Source organism: Triticum dicoccoides, chromosome 1A (assembly GCF_002162155.2).
Source record: "Triticum dicoccoides isolate Atlit2015 ecotype Zavitan chromosome 1A, WEW_v2.0, whole genome shotgun sequence".
Lineage (NCBI taxonomy): Eukaryota > Viridiplantae > Streptophyta > Magnoliopsida > Poales > Poaceae > Triticum > Triticum dicoccoides.
The window spans coordinates 10,710,589-10,722,659 of record NC_041380.1 but is presented as its reverse complement, the minus strand read 5'-3'; positions in this window follow the sequence as shown (position 1 = coordinate 10,722,659).

The window sequence follows — 12,071 nt, the reverse complement described above, 5'->3', positions numbered from 1 at the left end:
TTCCCTTTGTCTATCGGTATGTTACTGTTGGGGAACGTAGTAATTTCAAAAATTTCCTACGCACACGCAAGATCATGTGATGCATAGCAACGAGGGGGAGAGTATTGTCTACGTACCCAACGCAGACCGACTGCGGAAGCGATGACACGACGTAGAGGAAGTAGTCGTACGTCTTCTCGATCCAACCAATCAGGCACCGAAACTACGGCACCTCCGAGTTCGAGCACACGTTCAGCTCGATGACGATCCCCGGACTCCGATCCAGCAAAGTGTCGGGGAAGAGTTTCGTCAGCACGACGGCGTGGTGACGATCTTGATGAACTACAGCAGCAGGGCTTCGCCTAACCTCCGCTACAGTATTATCGAGGAATATGGTGGCAGGGGGCACCGCACACGGCTAAGGAATAGATCACGTGGATCAACTTGTGTCAACTTGTGTGTTTAGAGGTGCCCCTGCCTCCGTATATAAAGGAGGAGATGAGGGGAGGCTGGCCGGCCAAGGGGGGGAGGCGCATGAGAGTCCTACTCCCTCTGGGAGTAGGATTCCCCCTCCAATCCAAGTCCAACTAGGATTCCTCGGAGGGGAAAAGAGGAGGAGGGGGCCGGCCACCTCTCCTAGTCCTAATAGGACTAGGGGAAGGGGGGGGGCGCGCAGCCCATCTAGGGCAGCCCCTTCTCTTTTCCACTAAGGCCCACTATGGCCCAAATAGCTCCCGGGGTGTTCCGGTAACCCTCCCGGTATTCCAGTAAAATCCCGATTTCACCCGGAACACTTCCGATGTCCAAACATAGGCTTCCAATATATCAATCTTTATGTCTCGACCATTTCGAGACTCCTCGTCATGTCCGTGATCACATCCGGGACTCCGAACAACCTTAGGTACATCAAAATGCATAAACTCATAATATAACTGTCATCGAAACCTTAAGCGCGCGGACCCTACGGGTTCGAGAACAATGTAGACATGACCGAGACACGTCTCCGGTCAATAACCAATAGCGGGACCTGGATGCCCATATTGGCTCCTACATATTCTACGAAGATCTTTATCGGTCAGACCGCATAACAACATACGTTGTTCCCTTTGTCCTCGGTATGTTACTTGCCCGAGATTCGATCGTCGGTATCCAATACCTAGTTCAATCTCGTTACCGCCAAGTCTCTTTACTCGTTCCGTAATACATCATCTCACAACTAACATATTAGTTGTAATGCTTGCAAGGCTTATGTGATGTGTATTACCGAGAGGGCCCAGAGATACCTCTCCGATAATCGGAGTGACAAATCCTAATCTCGAAATACGCCAACCCAACATCTACCTTTGGAGACACTTGTAATGCTCCTTTATAATCACCCAGTTACGTTGTGACGTTTGGTAGGACCCAAAGTGTTCCTCCGGCAAACGGGAGTTGCATAATCTCATAGTCATAGGAACATGTATAAGTCATGAAGAAAGCAATAGCAACATACTAAACGATCGTGTGCTAAGCTAATGGAATGGGTCATGTCAATTAGATCATTCAACTAATGATGTGACCTCGTTAATCAAATAACAACTCATTGTTCATGGTTAGGAAACATAACCATCTTTGATTAACGAGCTAGTCAAGTAGAGGCATACTAGTGACACTCTGTTTGTCTATGTATTCACACATGTATTATGTTTCCGGTTAATACAATTCTAGCATGAATAATAAACATTTATCATGAAATAAGGAAATAAATAATAACTTTATTATTGCCTCTAGGGCATATTTCCTTCAGTCTCCCACTTGCACTAGAGTCAATAATCTAGTTCACATCGCCATGTGATTTAATAGCAATAGTTCACATCACCATGTGATTAACACCCATAGTTCACATCGATATGTGATCAACACCCAAAGGGTTTACTAGAGTCAGTAATCTAGTTCACATCGCTATGTGATTAACACCCAAAGAGTACTAAGGTGTGATCATGTTTTGCTTGTGAGATAATTTTAGTCAACGGGTCTGTCACATACAGATCTGTAAGTATTTTGCGAATTTCTATGTCAACAATGCTCTGCATGGAGCTACTCTAGCTAATTGCTACCACTTTCAATATGTATCCAGATAGAGACTTAGAATCATCTGGATTAGTGTCAAAAACTTGCATCGACGTAACCCTTTACGACGAACCTTTTTGTCACGTCCATAATCGAGAAACATATCCTTATTCCACTAAGGATAATTTTGACCGCTGTCCAGTGATCTACTCCTAGATCACTATTGTACTCCCTTGCCAAACTCAGTGGTAGGGCATACAATAGATCTGGTATACAGCATGGCATATTTTATAGAACCTATGACTGAGGCATAGGGAATGACTTTCATTCTCTTTCTATCTTCTGTCGTGGTCGGGCTTTGAGTCTTACTCAACTTCACACCTTGTAACACAGGCAAGAAACCTTTTCTTTGACTGTTCCATTTTGAACTACTTCAAAATCTTGTCAAGGTATGTACTCATTGAAAAAACTTATCAAGTGTCTTGATCTATCTGAATAGATCTTGATGCTCAATATATAAGCAGCTTTTACTGAGGTTTTTTTCTTTTTAAAGAAATCCTTTAAAACACTCCTTTATGCTTTGCAGAAAAATTCTACATCATTTCTGATCAACAATATGTCACTCACATATACTAATCAGAAAGGCTGTAGTGCTCCCACTCACTTTATTGTAAATACAGGCTTCATCGTAAGTCCATATAAAACTATATGCTATGATCAACTTATCAAAGCGTATATTCCAACTCCGAGATGCTTGCACCAGTCCATAGATGGATCGCTGGAGCTTGCACATTTTGTTAGCACCTTTAGGATTGACAAAACCTTCTGGTTGCATCATATACAACTCTTCTTCAATAAATCCATTAAGGAATGCAGTTTTGACATCCATTTGCCAGATTTCATAAAATGTGGCAATTGCTAACATGATTCAGATAGACTTAAGCATCGATACGAGTGAGAAAACCTCATCGTATTCAACACCTTGAACTTGTTGAAAAACTTTCGCAACAAGTCGAGCTTGGTAGATAGTAACACTACTATCAGTGTCCGTCTTCCTCTTGAAGATCCATTTATTTAACATGGCTTTGCTGATCATCGAGCAAGTCAATCAAAGTCCATACTTTGTTGTCATACATGGATCATATCTCAGATTTTATGGCCTCAAGCCATCTCGCGGAATCTGGGCTCATCATCGCTTCCTCATAGTTCGTAGGTTCATCATGATCTAGTAACATGACTTCCAGAACATGATTACTACACCACTCTGGTGCAGATCCTACTCTGGAAGACCTACGAGGTTCTGTAGTAACTTGATCTGAAGTTTTATGATCAATATCATTAGCTTCCTCACTAATTGGTGTATTTGTCACATGAACTGATTTCTGTGATGAACTACTTTCCAATAAGGGAGCAGGTACAGTTACCTCATCAAGTTCTACTTTCCTCCCACTCACTTCTTTCGAGAGAAACTCCTTCTCCAGAAAGGATCCATTTTTAGCAACGAATATCTTGCCTCCGGATCTGTGATAGAAGGTGTACCCAACAATTTCCTTTGGGTATTCTATGAAGACGCACTTCTCCGATTTGGGTTCGAGCTTATCAGGATGAAACTTTTCCACATAAGCATCGCAGCCCCAAACTTTAAGAAACGACAACTTGGGTTTCTTGCTAAACCATAGTTCATATAGTGTCGTCTCAACGGATTTAGATGGTGCCTTTTTAACGTGAATGCAGCTGTCTCTAATGCATAACCCCAAAACGACAATAGTAAATCAATAAGAGACATCATAGATTGCACCATATCCAATAAAGCGCGGTTACGACGTTCGGACACACCATAACATTGTGGTGTTCCAGGTGGCGTGAGCTGTGAAACTATTCCACATTGTTTTAATTGAAGACCAAACTCGTAGCTCAAATATTCGTCTCCGTGATCAGATCGCAGAAACTTTATTTTCTTGTTACGATGATTTTTCCACTTCACTCTGAAATTCTTTGAACCTTTCAATTATTTCAGACTTATGTTTCATCAAGTAGATATCCCCATATCTGCTCAAATCATCTGTGAAGGTCAGAAAATAATGATACCTGCTGCAAGCCTTAATATTCACCGGACCACATACATCAGTATGTATGATCTCCAATAAATCTGTTGCTTGCTTCATTGTTCCGGAGAACGGCATTTTAGTCATCTTGCCCAAAAGGCATGGTTCGCAAGCATCAAATGATTCATAACCAAGTGATTCCAAAAATTCATCTTTATGAAGTTTCTTCATGCGCTTTACACCGATATGACCCAAACGGCAGTGCCACAAATAAGTTGCACTATCATTATTAACTTTGCATCTTTTGGCATCAATATTATGAATATGTGTATCACTACGATCGAGATCCAACAAACTATTTTCATTGGGTGTATAACCATCGAAGGTCTTATTCATGTAAACAGAACAACAATTATTCTCTGATTTTATATGAATAACCGTATTGCAATAAACATGATCAAATCATATTCATGCTCAACGTAAACGCCAAATAACATTTATTTAGGTTTAACACTAATCCGAAAGTATAGGGAGTGTTCGATGATGATCATATCAATCTTGGAACTACTTCCAACACTCATCGTCACTTCCCCTTCAACTAGTCTCTGTTTATTCTGTAACTCCAGTTTCGAGTTACTAATCTTAGCAACCGAACAAGTATCAAATACTCCGGGGCTACTATAAACACTAGCAAGGCACACATCAATAACCTGTATATCAAATATATCCTTGTTCACTTTGCCATCCTTCTTATCTACCGAATATTCAGGGCATTTCCGCTTCCAGTGATCATTTCCTTTGTAGTGTAAGCACTCAGTTTCAGGCTATGGTCCAACTTTGGGCTTCTTCGCAGGAGTGACAACTTACTTGTCTTTCCACTTGAAGTTCCCTTTCTTTCCCTTTGCCCTTTTCTTGAAACTAGTGGTCTTGTCAATCATCAACACTTGATGCTCTTTCTTGATTTCTACCTTCGTCGATTTCAATATCACGAAGAGCTCGGGAATCGTTTTCGTCATCCCTTGCATACTATAGTTCATCACGAAGTTCAGTAACTTAGTGATGGTGACTAGAGAATTCTGTCAATCACTATCTTATCTGGAAGATTAACTCCCACTTGATTCAAGCGATTGAAGTACCCAGACAATCTGAGCACATGCTCACTAGTTGAGCGATTCTCCTCCATCTTTTAGCTATAGAACTTGTTGGAGACTTCATATCTCTCAACTCGGGTATTTGCTTGAAATATTAACTTCAATTACTGGAACATCTCATATGGTCCATGATGTTCAAAACATCTTTGAAGTCCCGATTCTAAGCAATAAAGCATGGTGCACATAACTATCAAGTAGTCATCATATTGAGCTAGCCAAACGTTCATAACGTCTGCATCTGCTCCTGCAATAGGTCTGTCACCTAGCGGTGCATTAAGGACATAATTCTTCTGTGCAGCAATGAGGATAAACCTCAGATCACGGATCCAATCCGCATCTTTGCTACTAACATCTTTCAACACAATTTTCTCTAGGAACATATCAGAATAAACATATGAAAGCAACAACGCGAGCTATTGATCTACAACATAGATATGCTAATACTACCAGGACTAAGTTCACGATAAATTAAAGTTTAATTAATCATATTACTTAAGAACTCCCACTTAGATAGACATCCCTCTAATCCTCTAAGTGATCACGTGATCCAAATCAACTAAACCATGTCCGATCATCACGTGAGATGGAGCAGTTTCATTGGTGAACATCACTATGTTGATCATATCTACTATATGATTCACGCTCGACCTTTCGGTCTCCGTGTTCCGAGGCCATATCTGTATATGCTTGGCTCGTCAAGTATAACCTGAGTATTCCGCGTGCGCAACTGTTTTGCACCCATTGTATTTGAACGTAGAGCCTATCACACCCGATCATCATGTGGTGTCTCAGCACGAAGAACTTTCGCAACGGTGCATACTCAGGGAGAACACTTCTTGATAATTTAGTGAGAGATCATCTTATAATGCTACCGTCAATCAAAGCAAGATAAGATGCATAAAGAGATAAACATCACATGCAATCAATATAAGTGATATGATATGGCCATCATCATCTTGTGCTTGTGATCTCCATCTCCAGAGGCACCGTCATGATCACCATCGTCACCGGCGCGACACCTTGATCTCCATCGTAGCATCGTTGTCGTCTCGCCAATCATATGCTTCCACGACTATCACTACCGTTTAGTAATAAAGTAAAGCATTACATCGCGATTGCATTGCATACAATAAAGCGACAACCATATGGCTCCTGCCAGTTGCGATAACTCGGTTACAAAACATGATCATCTCATACAATAAAATTCAGCATCATGCCTTGACCATATCACATCACAACATGCCCTGCAAAAACAAGTTAGACGTCCTCTACTTTGTTGTTGCATGTTTTACGTGGCTGCTACGGGCTTAAGTAAGAACCAATCTCACCTACGCATCAAAACCACAACGATAGTTTGTCAAATAGACTCCGTTTTAACCTTCTCAAGGACCGGGCGTAGCCATACTCGGTTCAACTAAAGTTGGAGAGACAGTCGCCCGCAAGCCATCTCTGTGCAAAGCACGTCGAGGGAACCGGTCTCGCGTAAGCGTACGCGTAAGGTTGGTCCGGGTCGTCTCGTCCAACAATACCGCCGAACCAAAGTATGACATGCTGGTAGGCAGTATGACTTGTATCGTCCACAACTCACTTGTGTTCTACTCGTGCATATAACATCAACATAAATAACCTAGGCTCGGATGCCACTGTTGGGGAACGTAGTAATTTCAAAAATTTCCTACGCACACGCAAGATCATGTGATGCATAGCAACGAGGGGGAGAGTATTTTCTACGTACCCAATGCAGACCGACTGCGGAAGCGATGACACGACGTAGAGGAAGTAGTCGTACGTCTTCTCGATCCAACCAATCAAGCACCGAAACTACGGCACCTCCGAGTTCGAGCACACGTTCAGCTCGATGACGATCCCCGGACTCCTATCCAGCAAAGTGTCGGGGAAGAGTTTCGTCAGCACGACGGCGTGGTGACGATCTTGATGAACTACAGCAGCAGGGCTTCGCCTAAACTCCGCTACAGTATTATCGAGGAATATGGTGGCAGGGGGCACCGCACACGGCTAAGGAATAGATCACGTGGATCAACTTGTGTCAACTTGTGTGTTTAGAGGTGCCCCTGCCTCCGTATATAAAGGAGGAGAGGAGGGGAGGCTGGCCGGCCAAGGGGGGGAGGCGCAGGAGAGTCCTACTCCCTCTGGGAGTAGGATTCCCCCTCCAATCCAAGTCCAACTAGGATTCCTCGCAGGGGAAAAGAGGAGGAGGGGGCCGGCCACCTCTCCTAGTCCTAATAGGACTAGGGGAAGGGGGGGGGCGCACAGCCCATCTAGGGCAGCCCCTTCTCTTTTCCACTAAGGCCCACTATGGCCCAAATAGCTCCCGGGGGGTTCCGGTAACCCTCCCGGTATTCCGGTAAAATCCCGATTTCACCCGGAACACTTCCGATGTCCAAACATAGGCTTCGAATATATCAATCTTTATGTCTCGACCATTTCGATACTCCTCGTCATGTCCGTGATCACATCCGGGACTCCGAACAACCTTCGGTACATCAAAATGCATAAACTCATAATATAACTGTCATCGAAACCTTAAGCATGCGGACCCTACGGGTTCGAGAACAATGTAGACATGACCGAGACACGTCTCCGGTCAATAACCAATAGCGGGACCTGGATGCCCATATTGGCTCCTACATATTCTACGAAGATCTTTATCGGTCAGACCGCATAACAACATACGTTGTTCCCTTTGTCATCGATATGTTACTTGCCCGAGATTCGATCGTCGGTATCCAATACCTAGTTCAATCTCGTTACCGCCAAGTCTCTTTACTCGTTCCGTAATACATCATCTCACAACTAACATATTAGTTGTAATGCTTGCAAGGCTTATGTGATGTGTATTACCGAGAGGGCCCAGAGATACCTCTCCGACAATCGGAGTGACAAATCCTAATCTTGAAATACGCCAACCCAACATCTACCTTTGGAGACACTTGTAATGCTCCTTTATAATCACCCAGTTACGTTGTGACGTTTGGTAGCACCCAAAGTGTTCCTCCGGCAAACGGGAGTTGCTTAATCTCATAGTCATAGGAACATGTATAAGTCATGAAGAAAGCAATAGCAACATACTAAATGATCGTGTGCTAAGCTAATGGAATGGGTCATGTCAATCAGATCATTCAACTAATGATGTGACCTCGTTAATCAAATAACAACTCATTGTTCATGGTTAGGAAACATAACCATCTTTGATTAACGAGCTAGTCAAGTAGAGGCATACTAGTGACACTATGTTTGTCTATGTATTCACACATGTATTATGTTTCCGGTTAATACAATTCTAGCATGAATAATAAACATTTATCATGAAATAAGGAAATAAATAATAACTTTATTATTGCCTCTAGGGCATATTTCCTTCAGTTACTTGCCCGAGATTCGATCGTCGGTATCCAATACCTTGTTCAATCTCGTTACCGGCAAGTCACTTTACTCGTTCCGTAACACATCATCCCGTGATCAACTCCTTGGTCACATTGCGCATATGATGATGTCCTACCGAGTGGGCCCAGAGATACCTCTCCGTTTACACGGAGTGACAAATCCCAGTCTCGATCCACATAAAACAATAGATACTTTCGGAGATACCTGTAGTGCACCTTTATAGTCACCCAGTTATGTTGTGACGTTTGATACACCCAAAGCACTCCTACGGTATCCAGGAGTTACACGCTCTCATGGTCGAAGGAAGAGATACTTGACATTGGCAAAGCTCTAGCAAATGAACTACACGATCTTTTGTGCTAGTCTTAGGATTGGGTCTTGTCCATCACATCATTCTCCTAATGATGTGATCCCATTATCAACGACATCCAATGTCCATAGCCAGGAAACCATGACTATCTGTTGATCACAACGAGCTAGTCAACTAGAGGCTCACTAGGGACATATTGTGGTCTATGTATTCACACGTGTATTACGATTTCCGGATAATACAGTTATAGCATGAATAAAAGACAATTATCATGAACAAGGAAATATAATAATAATACTTTTATTATTGCCTCTAGGGCATATTTCCAACAGCCAGTGCTCATCCAAGGCCCTAAGCAACCCGGCAACGACATTGATGTGTACCTAAGGCCATTAGTTGAAGAACTCCTACAACTGTGGAATGGAGCAGGTGTACGTGCGTGGGATGAGCACATGGGGGAAGAATTTGACCTAAAGGTGTTGCTGTTCGTGACCATCAATGATTGCACTACTAGGGAAAAGGCTAGCAGCAGCGCGGGTTTTAGACCTATCAGTAGCGCGGGGTGGTGCGCTACTGATAAGGCGCTACAGCTAACGAATAGCAGTAGCGTGCCTCCACCCACGCTACGGCTAAATCGACTTAGTAGCAGCGAGTTCCAGGAGGAGCGCTGCTGGTAATTAGTAGTAGCGCTTCTCTCTGCCCGCGCCGCTACTATTATTTCGTATTTTTTTTATTTCATGTTGTATTCGTACACCTTTACACAAATTTTCATACAACAGGAATTTACAAATTGTTTTTACATCATAATGAGTTATTACATCACGGGGTGAAAGAACCGTGTGGACTAGTTTCAAGTGGACAGACATCCACTTGAAACTAATCCGCGGTTCTTTCACCCAATGATATAATAAATATCATCATCATCATCATATCATTAACAACTTATCATCATCATCATCATATGATTGGTCACTAGTCGTAATCACAAGTACTCCTCACATCTTCAACTCTAACACATTGTATCACATAATAAACATATTATACCTCATAGGACCTACTACATTCTCTTAGGACCTACTATATTCTCTAAGGTAAAGTAGCAAAAAACAAAATATTATGGAGAATGCAGATTATCCTGTCTCCAATTCTTGCCTTTCGCTTAATGTTGCTTCCAAGAACCTCCTTACGAATGTCCAAACATGTTTTCCACTCTTTGATTAGCATGTGTTCACCGGTTTCAGAAATTCGATATGCATAGGTGAGATCCGTAGGATGACCTGGCTGTAGGTTCAGAACTTCAAGGCGACCATTGTAATACATCAGATGAGGCACACAATCCATCGGGATTTTCTGTTGAAAAACATAGTAATAACTTCATAGTTAGCAATGATGTACTTGTTTTAGAAGTATGCAAAAGATGCACGGATGCCGTAATAGTAAAATATCTTACCAGGGTATCTCCATAGAAGTTATCGTGGTTCAACACATGCACTAGTGGCACGTATTCACCATAATTTGGAGGAGTTCGATAATAGGTATTGTAATTCTCAAAAAAAGTACAATAAGCAATCAGATGATTTTTCTCCTTATAAGTTAATTCGGAGCCATCAGTGTAGTGGGTTTTGTCTACCATCTTCTGCATATTCTTTGAAGATTCAAAATAAGCTATCAATGGAAATAAGCTGTCAACTATTTTAAAATAAACAATATAAATTAGTTAATAACTATGTTTGAGAAACTCACATTGCGGTAGAATCGGAAGCGTATCAACAAGGACCCAAATGTCCATATTGTCTTGCTCGATGTCAGGATCACCAAGATCCATGCTGACAATCATACCCTCATCAAAACCATACATTTTGCAAAGTGCTTCCCAATTTTGGCAACCAAAATGGGTTACGCTCTGAGAATTGTACAGATTTACTTCAAAATCGATATCATGATGGGTCCTTAGGTGTATTTTCTTTGTTTGAAAATTTTCATGGTCTTCAAAACCCATCCTCTCCAAGACATAGCGTCTAGCATGGCATGGGATAAGCTAGTTGAATTGTAAAAGATGAAAATTAGACGTTGAAATAGTTGAAGTCATGCTTAATTACGAAAAAACACTTGTCGTTGTTGCGTACCGTTTCAACATTGAAGGTCTCCTCCAGCTTAATGCTGAAGCGCCGATCTTCATCCAGCTGAACGAACCTGTCGCACATACCTCGATCATCGTGGAACCAACTGCACTCCCCCGGGAGACTGTCGTCGTCCGAGTACGACATTTCCTACGTTCATAATTCAAAGATTAAACTTGTACATATTCTAGCACAAGTCATGCCAGAATTCACGGAAAAATCCGGCATGACCTTTGCTAAAAAAAGACATATCGAGCGCCTGAATTTTGCCAGAACGGAAATTAATCAACACTCCGGCAAAACATAGGCCACTCGGAGGTGTAACCAAAACATGAAATAATTGCTTAAACTAAAAAATAACAGCAAATATGGCATGTTCAACTAGTTTTATTAATTCAACTAGTTCTATTAATTCAACTAGTTCTTACTAAATATAAACTTAGTATAAAAAGAAAAAAAACTAGTTCTTTCTAAAACTGAAGTAGTTCAACTAGTTATTAATTTACTTACTATACTAGTTCAACTAAAACTTAACTAGTTCAACTAAAACTAAACTAGTTCTATTAATTCAACTAGTTCTTACTAAATATAAACTTACTATAAGAGAGAAACTAGAACATCTACTACTACTAATTAACATCTAACTACTACATCTACTACTAATTAACATGTACTAGTGCTAATTATACAACTAGTTTACCATCACTACTAGTAATTAATATCCACTACTTCTAAAAATCATTATCTATGAACCCTAAATTAACATCTACTACTACTAAAATCATCTACTAACTAAGCAGAGAGAGAGGGGGTTGGGAAGGGGTGGGGGGCTTACAGAGGGAGAGACGGTGGCGGGGAGGTGCTCGGCGACGGAGGGGCGGCGAGGGCGGGCTCGGGATCGGGAGGGCGGCGGTCCTGGGCGGCGGGCTCGGCGGGCTCGGTCGAGGGCGGCGGCGGTGAGGTTGAGGGCGGTGACAGTGTGGTCGAGAGCGGCGGCGGTGAGGTTGAGGGC